At 44.1% G+C, this 20549-nt stretch overlaps 1 long non-coding RNA gene across 2 annotated transcripts in view; it reads right to left on the bottom strand.

Annotated features, from left to right (window-relative positions):
* The window catches only part of LOC138528686 (uncharacterized), a 285554-nt gene extending 265680 nt beyond the window's left edge, over window positions 1–19874 (bottom strand). For both annotated transcript variants that reach the window (XR_011284204.1, XR_011284205.1), the window contains exon 1: window positions 19609–19874. This is a non-coding gene — a long non-coding RNA (uncharacterized lncRNA). The remainder of the gene's footprint in view (window positions 1–19608) is intronic.
* Between the last annotated feature and the right edge of the window lie 675 nt (window positions 19875–20549).

The raw sequence follows: 20549 nt of genomic DNA, 5'->3' as shown, positions 1-20549 counted from the left end.
AGAGCACGGCGTTCACTTACCTAAGGTGAGAGCGTTAACCTTTGGGGTTCTACAGGAGAAGAGAAAGGGAAGAAGAGAGAGACATTCAATAACCCAGTTCCTTAATCCCATATTTTCTATCAGCAGACATCTTACCCTTCGAGTCAGACATACAGTGCACAGAGGTCCAGCCCAAAGAGCCAGCCGTGTGTTACACATCACCTTTGAAGATACGGTATACGCCCAGTCAAGACCGGCGCCTCTACGGGAATCAGGTGAGCATTTCAATACCAACCATTGACGTAGAGGACAATGTAAAAGCTAGGACCATGGCTTCGAGAAACCCTGATACGAACTGCCAGCAGCCCCATTTGGACCATTTTAGACAGAATGATGGCACAACTGGGAGTCAGTGAACAAGACGGATAAACGGTCCCTCAGGGCCAGAACTAGCAAAATCAGGGTCCGCTGGTCAGCCGCTCGCAAGCAGGATTGGGTACGGCAAAATCAAACCATTCAGTTAAATTGGAGAGAATAGTGGATCAGGAAGACGCTCTCATAATGAGCAGATAGAGCAGTATGGACTTACTGCTCTGCACACCAAACCTCACCAAGTCTTATCCTCTGACTTGAAGATACTTGAATTTGTGGATGAAATTTGCATGGACTCTGTCTATTTACACATAGCATCACCAGTGGTCAAGAGAATGCCACTGGGATCAGCAGAAAGATTTTTAATGCTGAGTTTCGACATTACTCTGGTAAAATAAACAACTGGGGACATCCCTGCGACGAGTGTGGAACTGGCTTAAAACCTGAGTAGAAGAATGACCCTGATAGGAGGATGAATCCCGCAAAAAAAGAACAGATTCAGGGGGTGCGTTGACCAACAAAAATGGGGTACAAAAACTAAAAGTCTACAAACTTCATGAGATAACAAACAACGTTGGAAATCCCACACCCACGGAATACATCTTCCAAACTGAAAAATCTAACTCATCACAGTTCCTGGGCTGAGAGGTGATGAACTTCAGCATCACCATCCAGGGCGAAAATACTTCTGAGTCAAAAATAAATATTTCAGTGCCCTCAATGAACGTGGCAAATAACCTAGATAGCTATTTATGGTCATGGCTATTGGGTGCTCTGGCAGGAAAGACAAGCTCATAGGTGCCTGAAGGGGAAACCGGCAGGTGCCTGAAGATGGCATCATGGAACACGAGAGGTTTTAATCACCTCACATCTTAAAGAGTGATGTCAATTTAGGAGTTTACAACCTCTTGTGCTTCCAGGAGACATGGCTGATGCAAAAACCATGTTTAGATGGGTTCGAACTATTCATGAGCCCATCTGCCAAGGGGACGATGGGAGATCCTCCTCTTCCCTCTCCATCTGTGCTTGCTGACCCTCCTTTAGCCACCCTCCCACCATCCTTCTCGTCCTTTCCTCTTTTCACCCCTGACGAGGTTGCTAGACAAGTCCGATCTATGAAAGCCTCTTCAAAACAGGTTCATCCCTGTTCCTCTAAAACCACCAAGGACCACATTGACACTCTTACTCTGGCCCTTGCTGATTTTTGCAACCACTCCTTGGCCTCTGGATCATTCCCCACCCCTCTGAAGCACTCCTTTGTGCATCCTCTTCTCAAAAAACCCACAGCTGATCCTTCTTGTCCAGCTAACTATCGCCCTATTTCCATTACTCCCTTTCTTGGCAAACTACTGGAAAAGTTGGCCATCTCTCAGCTTAACCTTCATTCCAATTCTGTTGGCTGTCATCTGTGAAGATCTGCTCACCAACCTTGACTCTACATTCCCTCTGTCCTCATCCTCCTTGATCTCTCTTCTGCCTTCGACACGGTCAACCATACCATCCTGCTCAACCGTCTCAGTGAAAACCTGAGTATCACTGATCAGGCTCTGGCCTGGCTGACCTCTTTCCTCTCAGATCGACCCTCCCAGGTCCAACTTGGGTCCTTCCTTTCATCTATCTTCCTCTCTACCTGTGGTGTTCCCCAGGGGTCTAACCTCTCGCCCTGGCTTTTCAACCAATACCTGGCAACTCTCGCCCACTGCATTGCCATTTTCTGCTCAAATTTCCAGTGCTACGCTGACGACACTCAACTCATTTTCAGGCTCCCCTCTGCCACCTCCTCTCCCTCTCTCATCTCTGATTGCCTAACTGCCATTCAAGATTGGTGTGCCGCCAATGTCCTTTGTCTGAATGCCAGCAAGACGGAGATCCTCCTCATCGGCACACCTTCACCATCCTTTCCCCTCACTCTCTGGCCGGCCTCCCTTGGCCCTCCTCCTACTCCCACCTGCGAGGCTAAGAACCTCGGGGTCATCTTTGACTCCACCCTTTCCTTCTCCGCCCACATCTCTGAGGTCTCTAAAAAGTCAAATTTCCGAATGCTACTCCTCAGAGGTACTCTACCTTTACTCTCCTTCCCCCAGAAGCTCATGGTATCTCAAGCTCTGGTTCTCTCTAGCTTGGACTATTGTAAAAGCCTCTTTCTAAATCTCCCTGCCTCTACCCTCCGCCCTCTGCAACTAATCCAGAACAGGACTGCAAGACTTGTCCTTGGCCTCAAGTCCTGGGATCGTATCCCCCCAGCTCTGAAATCTCTTCACTGGCTCCCAGTGGATGCAAGGATTACATTCAAAACCCTCTGCATTGTCCACAAGGCTTTCTGGGGCCTGGGTCCAAAATACCTATAGCTATCCCTCCGCAAATACCTCCCCTTTCAAGCTCTTCGCTCCTCTACCTCCAAATCACTCAGGGTCAGTCGTTTTTCTAAGAAATGAGCTGGGGGTAGAGCTTTGTCTTCGGCTGGGGCCTCCCTCTGGAACAGCCTCCCTGCCACTCTAAAACTTGAGGAGAACCATCTCCGGTTCCGGAAGCACCTCAAGACCTTCCTTTTTTCTTCTGCCTTCGCTCCCCCTCTCCCCTGCTGATCTGTTCTCTCTTGGCACCATGCACCTGGCCACCCTCTGTCTTTTGGGCCCAGGTACCTGCTCATCCTGTCACCCTCCCGCACTGCCTCCGGGCAACCCATTGCACTGGAATCTGTATCTGTACGCATAAAGCCCCCCCTATTTCTTCCTGTGCTTATCGGACCTACCCTGTCTGCTGCCTTAAACCTAGCACTTGCAAATTGCTGGCTGCATTACCACTGTTTGTTGTCTTTATTATTTATTTATGGTTATTTATCTGTTTCTCCTCTGCTTCGCACTTTCCACCTCTCCCCCCTTCCATGCACTTTTCCCCTCCCCCTCTCCCATGCACTTTCGCGTTCTCAATGTCACTGGGCCTAGTAAGATCGCTGTTTTGTTCTCCCCTGTTCCCCTCCCTTGCCTTGTCGCGCTCTGAAACACTTGTGTACGAGCGCGATAGAAATAAAATATCAATCAATCAATCAATCAAGACCCTCCTTGGGTCTCCTGACTGCAGTTAGAACCGGAGCTGGCCTGAAACTGACTGAGCTGGTTTTCTCAAACCTGTTTGCACAGGAAATCATTACTGAGTGGACTCCTTTGATGGTGGAACCCTGCCAGGCAAAGGGGTTGCGCCTGGCAATTATAAATGTACTGCTAGTCCCTAATACAGGCTATTGCGAAGGAATAAAGACACACCAGTCACAAAACAGATATATAACAGCAGTTTATTGTCGCTTAAGCAGACCCAGATTCATCCATGTTTGTGTACAGCCATAGAGAAGATGAGCGAAGGAATGGGGGAGTAGATAGACTTTATATATTTTAGTAGCAGTTCAAATTCGCCCAGCTCATCGCCCAGTTCATAACCCGAGAAAAACGTGAGCATTTGACTATGGTAACACATTCTACAGAGCTTGCGTCTTCCCTCAGACAATTTACTGTCTGAGAACCAAAGCGGAGTGTGGTGTAGGAGTATATCTTGTTCTAGTACAAGGTAACATTCATTGTGCTCCATTATCATATATGCAATGTCTGACTAAAAGGTAATTCAGCATTTTGACTTGGTAGTTCAGGCTTTCAGAAATATACATGGCAGGATTTGTGCTAAACTCTCCTTCTTTCCCCATGCCCGTAACCGTGGTCTTCACATTGACCCCCTCCTCTCTCTAGCTCACCAAATTTCTCTTACTGCTAGATCTTGACGTTTTCACCTTTACAACATCTGTAAAATGTGATCCTTCCTAACCTTTCACGCGACTAAACTCTTAATCTCAGCCCTCATCTTCTCTAGGCTTTTCTACTGTTCTACTCTTTTCTTTGGACTCCCCTCCTCTCACCTCTCCCGACTCAAATCTGTCTACCGCTCTGCCATCCTCTCCTTCTGCCTTCTCTCTCCTCATCACTCCATCTCCTCTGGTTGGCTCCCATTTCACTCCCAGCTTAAATTCAAGTTCCTCTGTCTAGTCTTCAAATCCCTCTGTGGTCTTGCCCCCACTGCCTTTCCTCCCTCCTCACTTTCTATCCTCCTTCTCGTTCTCTCCGCTCTGCCGATCTTTTCCTACTCTCTCCTCCTCCACCACCCAGCGCCCCTTCCTGCTTCTGCTCTTTCAAACTGCTTGTTCTTTTCCACTGGAACCGCCTCCACCTCTCCATCCACTTTACTCCCTCCTTCCCTAACTTCTGCATCTCTCTAAAATCTTATCTCTTCCATTAACCTCCCTAAAACCCTTTGCTTCCTCTCTTACTTCTGCTATTACTTCTACCCACACCTCCTACTCCCTTTCCTACTTCTGTTCCACCTCACCCTCTCCTTACACTCTACTCCCTCCTACCCCACTTCCTGCACTTTTCTAATCCTCATCTCTTCCACTCTTCTTCCTTACACCCTCTGCTTCCTCTCTTACTTCTGCTTTCACCACTGTTGATACCTCCTACTTCCTCTCACACCTTGGTCCCTCTCTACTCTCCAATCATCTTCTATAATGTAAATTATTTTTGTACTGTTTTCTGGTTTAATTCAATTGTTATTTAATGCTTGTTGTATCTTGCTTGTTCCTCTTATAAAGCGTGTTGGATTAAAACGCTATATAAATTCAATAAAATACAAATACAAAATACAAATCTAGTTGCACAAAATCTCGGAAAAGTCAAGAGTCAGAGAGACAGAAAGGTATGTAAACTATTGATTAGCTATGTTCGTGCCAGTTTTCCAAGGCCCTTAGCCAAAGATAAACAACAGGGTTGGCATTTCTCGTGTTTCTGTGCAGGGACATGAAAAAGGGCTTTCTGAGCAGTGGTGTTGCAAACCTTTACCGCATGTGGAATGAAAACCCAGGAAAGTGAGCAAAATGGACAAGATGGCATCTAGATGACGCAATTCAATGTGTGTGCTTAGGCCAACACAACAGGTTGCAAAACTAATGTACTTTTACAAACCCTCCTTTTGGCCTAAAGCAACACATTGCCCATTCATTAAAGTCATATATCATCATCGGAATCAACAGAATCATCAGAGTCATGTTTATTATTATTATTATTATTATGTACATTGATGGCCATGAACTGTTTGAACTGCATGATCAAGGCATTAGTTATATTGATAGAACGATGAGGATCAGGTTTCAATTTTATCAGGGATCTAGAACAACAATTCCCTACTACAGAACCCAGAATAGGAAAACATTGGATAAAACAGCAGCAGAGCAGGATGGCCCCAACAATGATTGCGAATTTTGAATATTTTCCAACCTGAGTTCTAGGCAGGTTCCAAGCCCAAGTTCCAATGTCCCAATCCGCTTCAGGGACGTGAATGTTCCAATGTCCCAATCCTCTTCAGGGACGTCAATTTCAGAGCTCAGTGTATGTAGCCTTTTGATAGCTTGGAACACAGTTGTCAGATCGGTCAAGGCGATGTCTACCCTCCCGAACCTTCTCCTCACCTGAGGATGCTGAGGAGCTATATCTTTGTTCCGGTGTTCTCCTGGAGCATGTCTTCTTAGGATCCTGGAGCTTCCTTTCCTTGGGCTTCTTTTCTTTCTTGTTGTGCAAATAAGGTCTGGCTCCCTCAGAGGCCACCTTGGCAGGATAAGGAACCTGTCCTCTGTGGACCCCGAGGAGCCAAACCCCAAACCAGGGAAAAAGCCAACAGCACAAAAAAACCTGGGTTCGCAGAAGATCTGTTCTTGGTAGGTGGATTGCAAGTGGTACAGTCTAAGGCCTCACTGGTAGGTATACAAGGGTAGCAGTGGCATCTGGGAGATGTAGTTTCCAGTCCTGATTTCCTTGTGCAGTGAAACACGACTGACTTTCGAAGGGAGCCTGAGCAGGGAAGGCTCTCAGTAGATTTCGTGGAGTTTGGACAGTTGCGGAATTAGAGGAGAAGAGAGAGTGCCCAGTTGGTAAGAACGGGCAGCGCACAGAAAAGGATGAAGATAGAGCACTACGGAAGGAAGAGAGCAGTGGCTGCGAATAGAGGTAATGTAAGATACAGGTAAGTGGGCTGACAGCGTACCAAAGGAGGAATAATCAGAATAGAACAGAGAGCAACTGAAATAGAGTTAAAAGGTAGATTAAGGAGGGCGTGATAGTAACCACAAGAAGGGCGACAGAAAGTAGAAAATAGGGAAGAACTCACCGGTAGTGTCCGTGTCCCTTGCTCCGGGACCCAAAAGAACAGAAAAGGTACCAAAGTCCCCAAAACAAGTAAACGAACGATGGCTGGCTCACCCAGAAGACAAACAAGAGCCAAACCACCGGCGTGAGCGTCCACGAGTGCACAGAAGGTTACCAACACACGATAGGGAAAGGAAGCAGATACTGTAAGCGCTAAAAAAGACAAGAGATTGGAAAAAATTAAGAAAGGCTGGCTAGGACTCCAAAGGAGGAATGAACTGTAAGAGGCACAGCAGCATCGGGTAGTCAGGAAGACGGTACAACGCGCTATTCCAGGGGGCGTGGCCCCAATATAAAACCATGGCGGCCATGTTAGGGGAACACTAGATCGCTGAAATGATACCGGAAGAGCATTCTAATGTTTCCACCTCTGCCAGAGTTTCCAAGGACGAGGTATGACAACAGTAGAGAAGGAGCCAGGTACTTACATGCAACACGCAGACCTGACCATTTTGCATTCACCACCATGCTCAGCTAACATGACATCTAAAACCATTCTACTCTGACAAGCTACTTGTCATGGGACAAGACTGGAAACACTGTGTTCCTAGTTCTATTGGGGGCAATAGACTAATGGCAGCCAGCAAAACAAAGAAACATGTAGCAGAAAAAGAATCCAGCCTTACAAAAGGCTTCTGTATCCTTTTTGTAGAAGAAATGGCCTGCAAACTACATTTCCCAGGTATACCCGGGCCAAGAACTACTTAATTCGGCCCACGTTGGGTGGGGCACATGCACGCGTGCGCGCAAGAACAACCAAAGCACGGGGCTTGTGCTCAGATGCTCGACCAGGGAAGACGTGTTCACCGGAGCTCCAAGCAAGGGGAAGCACACGAGGGGCCACACCCCAGAGATCCTTCACTCAGGCCCCTCGCCTGCTATAGATAAGTAAAGTTCACTTCAGGGAGTTTAAGTAGCACGGGGGGTAGGCGCACAATGCTGCAAGGCGGCGAAAGGAACCCTGTGAATCCTCAGGAAATAGTGAGGGGCATACGCAGGGGGCACTTCCCATGCTTCGCAGGTCCCCCTGCTCCAGAAAAGATAAGTCCATTGTGCCAGCAGCAATAGCATCGTAGTGTTTTGAAGGCAACCTAGAACCACACGCAGAACTTAGTTGGGCGAGTGCATGTATTTAACATACTAATTAGCCATGTGCTACGATTCAGGAAGTGATTGCACCTAATTTCATGCAGTTTCCAGAGAAATCGCAACCCGTCACGTGTGACTGACAGCACAGATTATTGGCACGTTAGGCCTAATATTATGTGACCTCCACCACCAGCAAGCAATTCTTTGCGGAGCCACGCGCGGCCATAGATCTGCATGTGTTGGGTCCAGCGCAGTACAGTTGCATGCCCTTTAACACAAAGACGGATGGCGAGCCTATTAGAGCACTCAAAAGGGTGTAACTAACCATTTGCATGGCCCTGTACATGTATGTGTGTGAAGAAACACACAGATAGTAACTCCTACTCTCTTTGCGGCACTAATGCTGCTCCAGACGCCGGACCTGAGAGTGCGCAGGCAGGAGGCCAGTACTCACCCCAGAGATAAGTCTCTTTCTGGCTTTTAAGCCTTGTTGTGTGATATGAGGGGGAATTGTGCATGCTAAGATTTAATGTATGTTTGTTGTGTTATCCTATGTTCCCTTCCCTGTCCACCTCCCCTCTCCTAATCCTCTTACCGGTTATCGTTGCGACTTGAACCCATCCAACCATCGTGATCCTAACCCTCTTTCCCCGCCAGGGTCTCGGAGGCTTGTGTAAGTTTTAACTTGCAGGCGCCCAGACCGTGAAGGGGTTGGTTGGTTCGTGCTACTCCTGAGCCTGGGAGCTGAAGCCGTGACGCTACCAATCTAATTGCTCTTTGTTCCAACATCATGTTAAATAGTATGTCAGTAGTTTCATTGATAGTGTGCTCTAACACTCGAGCCAGTCATCTAATATCTTGAGAGTTTATTATTTGTCCCCAAAAGGGAACCATGGCTTTTGCTACATCTCCTAATACCTGAAGAGGGATGTCATCATTTATTCCCCTCCTTGGGCAGTGTTTAGTATTTCAGCAGTGGATGTGACATACCTTGCAATAGTATCACCAGATAACAGGTTCCTTTCCAATCTTTAGGTAACCATGGATAAGCTTCCTTCCCACAAAGTAGATGGATACCCCAATGTACAAGGGCCTATTTTTGTTCACCAATACTGCAGTGTTCATACATTACTCATATGTTCCCATATACTGGGAACCTCCTTTGCGTAAACAGAATGGTACTGTGCAGGATTATGGTTGATGGTGTAGGATGGAGGAATCCCTTCCCTGTTTCCTACTGGTGACATTTGTAATGAGATCATAGATTGATAGGGTCTGGAATTCTTATCAGCATTCTTAGTGGAGGCAGTATTAGTCGTGCTTTTATTCGCAAAAACAGAACACCCTAGAGGTAACAGAACCAATCGGTAAAATTCATTTATGTTTGTCGCATAAAAATTACCAGTGACACTACCATTCCATTTCCAGAAAAATAAAGCTCTAAACGATGCATAACAAGTTGTTAGTGGTAGTGGATATATATACCACCCTAAACCTTTCTGTGATAGGTGAGAACATACAAGCAGTTAGTTTTGTTCAGAATTGCATGAGTAGCATTCATGATCTGTATGAGTGTGTTATTATGCTATCCTTCTCTATGTTTGAGATCCCGTGGATGAAGAGTATGCAAGTGTACATAAAGAGGAGACAAAGTGGTTGTACTGACGGTAGGCAGTAGTATACTGAGTGGATGTGAACTCTCCAAATACCATAACACAGGTATTAAGGTGATTATAATACTTGCTGCAATTGCAATGATTAAAGACTTGTCTCTAGTCGACCATAGCCCTTTGGATGTGGACTCTCCAGTGGTAATGTTTTCCATGTCCTTGTTTCTATGTGCCCCAAATATAGGCATAGTTTTGAGTGTCTGTTAACAAGCCTCACTGAAACAGGCTCTATAGGTTCATCCGTGGGTGGCACCTGACCACATGGCCAGTCTTGCTTGTAGTCTTCTTACTATGCCCACCTCTGCAACTCCTTGAAGTGTCTTTAGGGAAATTGGAGGGAACGTCATTGTCTATGGTTTCTTGTCGGTGCAGTAATCATACTACACTTTCTTTAACTACAAAAAAAGTCATACCCTACTATTTCCATGGTCGAAGATTGTACCTTGTTGCTCCAGGCACAGAGTGGTCCGTGAACAGAGGATCAGCGTTTGAAGAAAGTGATACATTCTCAAGTTGTTTGGGCTCCAAATTATGCTCAGAATCAGGATGGGTGTCCTCACTGAAAGGCATGCACTTATTTTTTTTTTTTTATTTCAAACCGTTGTTTAATTAGTTCGATCAACAAACTTTTACAACTTTTTATAAAAATAAAAATATTTTCTATGTTACACAATTTGACACAATCTATTACAGAATTTCATTTCAATTACATTATTCATTTCTTATATGGCATTTGCTTTGCCTAACAAAGACAATTTTATATGCATAAAATTTTGCAACTCATGCTATGTAATTATTGGTACATTCTAATGTAGTCTTATCTCATCTACATCATTTCCTTTTACTAAACTAGCAGGCTTGCGAAGAGACACTAACAACAATGCTTCATTTTATGTCTTCAAGGTAATAATGAAAATACATCACCATATTGAATTTAACTGAGAGACAACTTTGTAGACAGGCATATATGTCAGTAAAGTTGATTTGACACGCACTGTATTGTGGAATTCTCACAGCTAGTCTATATACTTTATCTGGTCGGCTGATTTGCAACTGCGATATTAATAGCATCAATGAGTTTATTACACCATTTTCGTATTGAACATCCTCACCAATTCACTATTTATTACCAATAAAAATCTGCACAGAGCTATTATGAGGCTCGTTCGAGTCCCCCACATACAGGCTAACCATATCCATTCCCTAGTTGCCTCAGTTAGTGAACAATCACTTGCAATTGTTAGTGCACGTATTGACTCAAAATGAGCGCAAAATATTACTAGATGTTTAAGAGTTTCTTGAGATGCACTATCTTTACAAAACCTACACCCTAATCCCACCTGTGCTTTCCAATGGTGGCTCCAGCCACTAATTCTTTCTAGGGTTAGGGATTGGTTCATTTTGAAGCGTAAGTAAACTTCCCTAGCTTTATTACAAGGAAACTGGATTACATAAGGTTTATGTGGTCGTCTTGAGGAACAAAAGCGTGCTGCTTCCTTATAGCCCTTAAGATCTGCCATCGCAGAAACCGTTTTACACCAATCATTTTCTATGATACGATGTTTGACGAGGCTAGACCTGAATTCCAAATCTGCTGGTGTAAGTGCAATCTCATCCAATAAGTGAGTCATTTGTGTATGATAAATCGTCAGAGACGATCGTTCCGGTGCAATCATTAGTTGCCCCAAATCTTCATATAGGCAGTTGGCGGGTGGGTATAACATTCTGGCAAAATTAGCCAACATGCGCCAGTTACGGCGTGCAGATAGTGATGTGAGACCTAGTTCCTGCCTTAACACAGTATTTGGTGTTGCTTTGGCTAATCTCAGAGCCCCCTTCCACATACAGCCTTGTAGTTGATCAAGGTAAGTACTTATATTTATAAGGCACATGTCCAAAGCAAAAAGAATAACTGACTCTACTTTTAAGATGTAAAATTCCATAAGTGGCAACAATGAAAATTTACAGAACTTCAGGTATACTAGTCGCATTTGCGTAGCGAGCGGTGCAGCCTTTTTCTGTAGAACCTCTCTCCACATCGCCATCGAGTTGGAATCAGTTATGGTATAGCCGAGATAACGAATTTGAGTGACTGTGGTTAGAGGAAAGTTATCAAGACTCCACTTTCGTGTGATATTACCCTTTTTAAGATTCTTGAACACTACTATGTTAGATTTTTCAACATTGCATTTTAGATTATGTGTCGAGCAATAGGATGCAAATAGGTCTAATTTGATTTGCATACCTTTAGGCGTTCGATCAAATAATACAATGTCATCCGCAAAGGCTAACCATTGGATCTTCAAATGGCCAAGCCTTGCTGGATAGGAAATATGGGTGTTCCAAATCTCATTGATACCGCAAAGGTAGAGATTGAATAGGGTGGCTGCTAAATTACAACCCTGCTTGACACCTATGCCGATGTTTATTGGGTGAGTTGTTGCTCCTTCATTATTTACCCTTACTAAGTAAGCTGTATTTGTATGGAGCTTTGATATTAATTGTATAATATAAAGAGGTATCTTCATCTCAACCATTTTTTTCCACAGCAGTGCTCGTATAACTGAGTCAAAAGCAGAAGTAAGGTCGATCGAGGCCATATACAAGGGCCCTGAATCCCTAATTTTATGCTTGGCTAAAAGATGCGCCATAATTGACGCATTTAGAGGTGTACCCATCCTTGAGCGAAAGCCAATTTGAAACTTGGATAAGATCTTGAGGTCGCCAATAATCGCTTGTAGTTCACCTAGGAGCAAAATGGCAAATACCTTTGCAGCTGTATCGATAAGCGCTATCGGTCGAAAGTTGCTTGGATCAGACCTTAATCCTTTTTTGTAAATGGGGACAATGATAGAATTTAACCAAGACGGTGGAGTAACTGTAGTTGTCAGCATGTTGTCAAACAGTTTCTTCAATATTCCGGCCCACATAGTGGGATATCGTTTAAATACACAAGATGGAATCCCATCCGGACCGGCTGCCTTTGAATATTTAAGGGCAGATATAGTGGCTTCAATAATAGGAATCTCCCATAATGGGAAGGAAGCAGGAGCCAAATGGGTCCATTTGAATTCCAGATTTTCAAATGTTGCTGGGAGAGCAAATTTTTTTTCAAAGTAAGTTCTCCATGTGTGTGCTGAAATCGATGATGACTGGTCGGTGGGAAGTACAGAGGTTCCTGCCCTAAGTAAACCCCAAGTAGACCTTCTGTCCCTGTGACAAAGTGTGTTGAACATGTTTTGATTCAACTGATTTTGAATGAAGTGCCTGTGATCCCTACATTGGTTCCGATATGTATTTAATATCCTTTTTTTTTCTATGCAGTAGCTCGCCCAATTTGGAGCCATTTTAAGAATCTGCCTCAGGGCCAGTCTCTTTGCTCTTTTAGCTTTCACAATGAAGTCGGAATATTGCGGGGGCGGGCCAAACACGGTGCTCGTTACCTTGGCACGCAAGGATTGTATTATCTCAGTTGTTATATTAAATAGCACATGCACTTAATCTCAAGTTCATCAACATCCTCTTTAACCCACTTGTCGTAGGGCAAAGGAAAGGGCACTTGTTTCAGGTGCACCGCATGGATCCAATGTTTTTTTCCCCTCGACTCAGAGTAGCCAGCAGCACCTAATAGTGTCCTTTCCAGTGAACTGCCAGGCTCGGGCCCCGCTCAAAGTTTGTGATCAGCACGAAGCCACCATGTCAAATGTGATGATCAGGTCCCTTGTATTTTCCGTGCAAAGCGTTGGTGAATCAAACACAGGTTTTGAGTCAATAGGTCACAAAAATCAGTTACCAACGGGTTTTTTAGGTCTAGGTGCGTTCCATATGTTAGCAGGTCTCCCCATTACAATTTCATAGGGAGAAAGTCACGTTCTTGTCTGGGAAGCAGTTCTCATAGACAACAATGCTAATGGTAAGGCGTCAGGCCATTTCAGTTTGCTATGCGCACACACCTTTGCTAGCTTGTTTTTAAGAATACCATTATGACGTTTCACCAAACCGGCACTCTGTGGATGTCGCATGGAATGGAAAAGTTAATCAATCTGTAGTGCCTCGCATACTTGTAGTATGGCAGCTGCTATAAAGTGAGGTCCATTTTCGGACGAAATTACTCTGGGTAACCCAAATCCAGGGAAATACTCTTTCAGCATGACTTTTGCAGTGGATACGGCAGTGTTATCCTTCAAAGCGAAAGCTTCAATGCATTTACTGAATGCACATATTACTACTAACACATATGTGTAGTTCTGGCATTACTCCATTTCAATGAAGTCAAAGTGTATCACTTTGAATGGCATGGAGGGAGGTCCAAAACTGCCCTTAAGTGCTGGTGTTCCATTACCAATGTTCTGTTGTAGAGAAATCATACAGTTCTGTACTAGTCATTCTGCAATTTTGGGAATGTTATCATTATTCCATACTAGGTCTAGATGCTTACAAATACTCTTCGCACTAATGGGTGCTGGCCCATGTGCCATAGCAACTACAGCTGTTACATATGCGTTGGGCAGCATCCATCTCTGTTTCTCATGGTCAACCCAACAACCCTCATTATTCAACCCAGCAGACCCAGAACCCGAAAGTTCAAGTTCCTCTTTCGTTGCTTCAGCCTGAATTTCCTTCACACTGCTAATACCCTCTTCCGTCGTCCCAGTTTCAGCAACCCAGCTAGCAGAATCTACCACATATATTTTTGATTGTGGGTCGGTGGCAGTTTGTTTTGATATTTTGTCTGCAAATGCATTCCCTTTCCCAATATCGTCAGTCACCCTCTGGTGTGCTGCGCATTTCATTATTGCTAATTGTTTAGGAAAAGCTAGTGCAGATAACAATTGCACTATCATGGGACCGTGTTGAATCTTCGTACCATGAGATGTCAAAAATCCCCTTTCAGCCCATAACCTCCCAAAGTTGTGAGCTACTCCAAAGGCATACTGATTATCAGTATACATATTCACACTAAGCCCTTTGGATATCTCACAAGCCCTAGCCTAGGCAGAGTTGTGAGGAATCTTCCTGCTTTCTATAATGCTGTCTAAGGTAGTGATTGCATAGGCAGCATTAGAAGTGCCATCAGGTAGTTTAAAACAAGAACCATCCCAAAACAGCTCTCCATCAGGGGATGTCAATGATGTATCATTCAAATCAATTTGGCTGTTAGTGTCTTGTTCAGTGACGTACAAGCAATCATGGGATGCGTTATTAGTGCAGTCCTCGTTTATAGAAGGTAAAAGTTCTGCCGTATTCAAAGAACAGCATCTCTTAATTTTGATGTGTGGTGGGAATAGGATCTACTCATACCTCGTGAGTCGGGCAGATGTGAGATGCTGAGTTTGTGTTCTATTTAACAGACCATCTACTGAGTAAGGTACCATCATGGTTAAGGAGTGACCCAAAACCATACCTTCACTTTGTTTCACTGAGGCAGCAGCAGCAGTTGCGGCCGTAAGACATGTGGCCGTAAGACATGTACTGTATCAGTGTGCAAGTGGAAGGCAAGTCGAGTATATTGAGTTGCTCCTTGAGAGCCCTGCTGTAAATGCTAGGACTCTCAGTGTATCCTAGCAGTATTCTTGTAAACGTGAAAGCGCGTCCTCCAAGGGAAAATGCAAACAAATATCTACTGTCAGGATTAATAGGTATGCTAAAAAATGCATTCTTCAAGTCAATGAAAGAAAAATGCGTGGCCGTAGCAGGCATCATAGTTAAAATGGTGGTTGTGTCAGGGACAATGGGAAACTGTGGTGCTACTATCTTGTTAATCGCACGAATATCAATAACAAAATGATAGGATACTGTACTGTCACCTTTCTTATAAACAGACAAAACAGGACTATTGCATGTGCTGCCAGAAATGTCTTAAATAACACCTTGATGAATTAAATCAGAAACAATACTTCTAAGTGCTTGTTCACCCTCGACAGAAACTTTATACTGTGGGATGCATGGTAATGTAATACCGTATTTTAAAACTAGGCGCACTGGTTTGAAATTTAAAATACCTACATCATTGTCATTTACTGCCCATAAATGTGTGGGCACCTGCTGCAATTTACTCGGTAATGGTAAAGCCATAAATTGTGAAGTGGAATTCAGCTGGGGGATATAGTCAATTATACTCCATCTGGCGAGCAGTAGATTACTGCGTGCAATTTTTTCAACAAATTGAATCCCAGCAGATGTTCACTACAATTTGTAGTCAATAAAAAGGTCACAAGTCACTGAACAGACGTAAAGTTATTGGCACCGATAGAGAAACCGGACTCACTACTGGAGTACCGGAAAACTCTAATGATACATTATTTTTCCCTTACAGGGGGATGTCTGGAACCCTCGAGTGGTCAATGAAGCACTTCTGAGCTCCTGTACCCACCAAAAAAGTGTGCGCCCTATTCCCGACTTTCATTTCTACGTAAGGTACTTTCTGGTCTACGGGGATAGGAGTAGCTTCCAGACCCTTCTTCGGGCTGTCCTTGCTAAATAAAACATCTTTGGATGTAAAATCTTCAGTAAAATAAGTGTGTGTGATATTATGGAAACCGTTCGTGTTGCCCGCATTCTGTGGCTGTCCCCCCGATTACCCGTATTATTATCATATTGTTGGTTCTGAGCAAATTGATTCGTATTTGGTCCTTGCATGCCATCGCTGCAGGCTCTCAATCTTCTATTGAGCGTACCGTTCGCTCTTTGCCTCAGGATCAGAGATTGTGCCCTACAGTGACCCTCTTGGTTATAATATGTTATGTTATGATATGTTATTTTGCACTTATATAGCGCCTTATATACCATTGGTATGGTCTGAAGGCGCTGGTAGGTTGAACGCCCTTGGGAGCCGAAGTTCTGGTCAGTAGAGAGAATAGAGAGAGTCCAAAAGTGCGTGTGCGCACCAGGTATGTGTGCAGCTGGTGTGGAATTCCTGTGGTAGCTGCTTCCTAGCGGTAGGTGTGGTGGCTGAGAGATCGAGAGTATGTGTTCGATCTGGCCGGAATTATCCAGACCGAGTGTGGCAGCGTTAGGCCTGAGGAGAACGCCTGGCTGGGGGTGTGAGACCAGCAGCAATGTTTACTTAGAGTGATGGGGAGTGAGCAGCAGATGTTGATACGAGAACAGTTATACCAAATGGTGTCATAGTATCTTTGTGTTCTAGTTGAGTGGTGGTGTAAGGAGAGAGTAAGCCTCTGGTGTGATATGAGGTATGCTCTTTCAAAGGTTCCTTGCGTTCCAGGGCATAATACGAACGTCATGCAATTCTGAGCGAGCAGGTTCGTTCTATGCATTTCTGGTCATTTCAGGCGTTCATGATTGCACTGCACACTCACGCGCTCTGGTTCACCATGCGTGCTCTAGTCTATCCTTCATTCTCTAGTGTGCTCCATGTGTGTTCCCAAGTATTCCATACGCATGCACTCCTGCTCTTCTCGCGCAAGTACTCCAGTTTACCCCGCGCATGTATTCGTGTCTGTCAACTCACTCCTCAGCTCTGTATACTCGTACGCTCTGAGTACACATCCCCACTGTACTCTTATCTGCTCAGTACACTCATCTGATCTACACACTCATCCGGTCTACACACTCATCCGCTTTATGCATTATTCTTCCGCACTGCATACTCATCCATTCATCATACTCATCTGCTCTACGTACCCATCTGTTCCATACACTCGTTCGTTCTATGTGTTCATCGGCACCATACACTCATCATGCCACTCATCTGCTCTGTACTCACACTCATCCACTCCATATACAATAATTCGCTCCATATATACTCATCCGCTCCACTTACACACATCTGCTCCATTTATACTCATCTGCTCTTCGTACACTCGTCCGTTCTGCGTACACTCGTCCGTTCCACATACTCGTCCGCTCCAAATATACGTCCGCTCCATACATACGTCTAATCTACACACTCGTCCTATCTACACACTCGTCCAATCTACACACTTGTCCAATCTACATAATATGCACATTGATTCATATTAATGGGTCCTATTTGTGGAGTAAACTGTCCTCTCAGTTGCGTATTCCCACGCCGTTGCAAAAGCACGCTAGTTTTTAAGTCCACCTTTTTCTTCTCGATTTTCTCTCTTTCTCATTGTTCACTCTATTCTCATAATACTGGGCCATATGAAGAATTTCAGATTGTGACAGTGTCTGCCATGCACTTTCAGAGGCGATGATTTGCGACTGAATGTCAGGCAACATACCTCATACAAATTTGTCAACAAACAATCTCTTTCCTGGTTCCGCACTTGTCCTGACCACTGAAATCTGAAAATACCTGCTCAAATTTGTTAAAATACTTGATTGAATCCTCTGTCTTTCCTTGCATACATGCAGTTAATTTATCCCAAATAATTCTCTTCTCAGGTACTAATGTCTTAAGCTTAGTCACAATGTGGTTTGGTAACATTAATATGCCCTGGGGCGGCTTTTCCCCAGCTTTCCTAGACCTATCAGCTAGTTTGAGTGCAGCCCAAGTATCACCCATTGCAGATTGATCATCTACCATCCTAATCTGCTTCCATAAATCTGCCAGTAGAATCACAGGATATAATAAGTCGATGTCACCTAGAGTGAAAACCAATGTATTCACAAAGGATTCTATTTCATTGTAGAATCCTGTAGGATTCTTCCTAATGTCGGGATTGGACTTCACTTCCTGTCGTGAGAACAGAACATGAACAAATTGCGAAATATATTGTGCAGGAATAGTCGTGGCAGGTGCTCAATCAACACCAGGTAGCTCTACATTAGGCACAAGAGTCGGAGGAACCTCTCTCATAGGTAGCTGTGCAGTGGGAAACTCAGAATGTTTATTCAAGAGTAAAGCCAAATCAAGAGACAATGAGGTTGGCGCAGTGTCAGCAGAAAATGTGCACTTATTAATTACCATAATATCGGTGGGACAACACAATTTCTTCTTCAAGCATTCATACTGTAAATATTCAACCATAACCTGTAATATATTTCTCTGCATGGGAGGGGAATATTGACTAAACATGTCATGAATATCAATAGGTGAAATGGAAGCATTTGAGATCCATCTAAGAGCGTCTCTCGTGCATAGGCACATTACTTCACTAATAGTTTTTTGTGCAGGCAATAATCTTTTCTGGACATATGTTGCTCGTTGTGTATCTTTATCCAATTTTATTGGATCTAGGCGGTCTAGTTCTAGTTTAAAGAAAAATAATTTTGACATGCGTTCATGCAATCTCAGTGCGGTATCTCTAGTACAAGACAGGAAATTCAAATCGTGCAATTCTTGCGGAATAACAGAGTCAGTCAGGTGGCCCCAAATATCGGCTAGGTATAGTCCCATTTGCTCTAACAATACCTTTTGTTCTGGGATACCGCATGGTCTACTAGAGAGCCTGAAGCGGCTGCCTCGTAGCCCCACTCTATATAGGTTTCTGCCCATTTTCGTAACTCTTTCTTTCGTGCATGAGGTACTGTACTATGAGGCACATTTCTCTGATCGCTAGGGGCATTCACAGTGTCCAATAATGGTGTAGTAGACATAGTTGGTAGTGAAAGTAGGAGTAAGTCTTGTGCACTAAGTGGCAAAGGGAAATCATCAGCTGCTGGTATAGGCAACGGTGGTTGTGCTTGGGTAGGTGGTGATACATACAGAGGCTGTGCGGTAGGAAATACTCGTCTTTCTTTCAACAACTTATTTATCAGTTCATCAGATGCATGCAATTCTTTTGAGAGGTATATTTTCTGTACTTCTAATTGGAACCCCCTATCCATACTTCTAAGAAGTTATTCCTTTTTTTGATGGTCATGCACTAAAGCTTTCACAGCTTGAGTAGTGTGTATACGTGCATATTTCTCTCGACTTTTGAGTCATTGGGGGGCTTCCTTCCACCAATCCCTAACAGCATTGCTTTCTTACTCAATAATACAGACTCTAGATGCTGTATTCTAGCCATTTCAAAATGTCCTAGTCTGGCCATTGAAGTTCCGCAGCATGTCTGGCCTGACGATGCCAAATACTATTAAACACTATAGTTCCCAAACCAAACTTCAAGTACATGTCATATGCCAGTGACCCTTCGGGTGGCGCCGGCAGACTATGTTCCAAACCATTTGGTTGTCTTCCCCTGCAACAAAGCGTTGCCCAACAGGATGACAACTTACTTAAACCAGACATTTCTAAGAAAAACAGGTATTACCTAGCCAATATGCTACACGCAGTATATTTTGGTGTCCAAAACCAAATATCAAGTACTGTCAGTTTGAAGCAGACTTACGTGATTCCAATGCAAAACAAATTATTACCCCATCAAATGGAACAAACTCCCATCGTGTCTGGCAATCTTCCCAAAAACAAAACTTAGTCGTTGCATACGGTCCGGAGCTCTTGCCGATCTCAAGTGGCAGTCTGTGAGGAAGCACGTTTCTAGGTGCAGTGGCCCCCGATACTCACTGGTCTCGGTTTGTACACTGCATCCTCGCAAATCATGATGGGTTGTCATCGGAAGATGCCCACGTTCCGGGTGCCATCTGCCAAATATAGGTTACTGCGAAGGAATGAAGACACACCAGTCACGAAACAGATATATAACAACAGTTTATTATTGCTTAAGCAAACCCAGATTCATCCATGTCTGTGTACAGCCATAGGGAAGATGAGCGAAGGAATGGGGAGTAGACAGACTTTATACATTTTAGTAGCAGTTCAAATTGAACTAGGCTGACAGTTCTTAACACGCGAAACATGGGCATTTCACTATGGTAACACATTCTACAGAGCTTACGTCATCCCTCAGACAATTTACTGTCTGGGAACAGAGCAGAGTGGGGTGTAGGAGTATATCTTGTTCTAGCACAAGGGAACATTCCTTGTGCTCCATTATCTCATATATGATGTCTGACTAAAGACATCATATATGTCTGACTAGAGGGTCATTCAGAATTTTGACTTGGCAGTTCAGGCATTCAGAAATATACATGGCAGGATTTGTGCTCCATTCAATAATCTAGTCGCACAAAACCTTAGAAAAGTCAAGAATCAGAGAGACAGAAAGGTATGTAAACTACTAATTAGCTATATTCATGCCAGTTTTCCAAGGCCCTTAGCCAAAGACAAACAAAGGGCTATGCCTTTCTCGTATCTCTGTTCAGGGACATGAAAAAGGGCTTTCTGAGAAGTGGCTTTGCGAACCTTTGTCACGTGTGGAATGAAAACCCA

Source organism: Ambystoma mexicanum, chromosome 7q (assembly GCF_040938575.1).
Source record: "Ambystoma mexicanum isolate Mex_15411 chromosome 7q, UKY_AmexF1_1, whole genome shotgun sequence".
NCBI classification, from domain to species: Eukaryota; Metazoa; Chordata; class Amphibia; order Caudata; family Ambystomatidae; genus Ambystoma; species Ambystoma mexicanum.
Note: the sequence above shows the minus strand (reverse complement) of the source record. Positions and strands in the feature narration are given on the sequence as shown.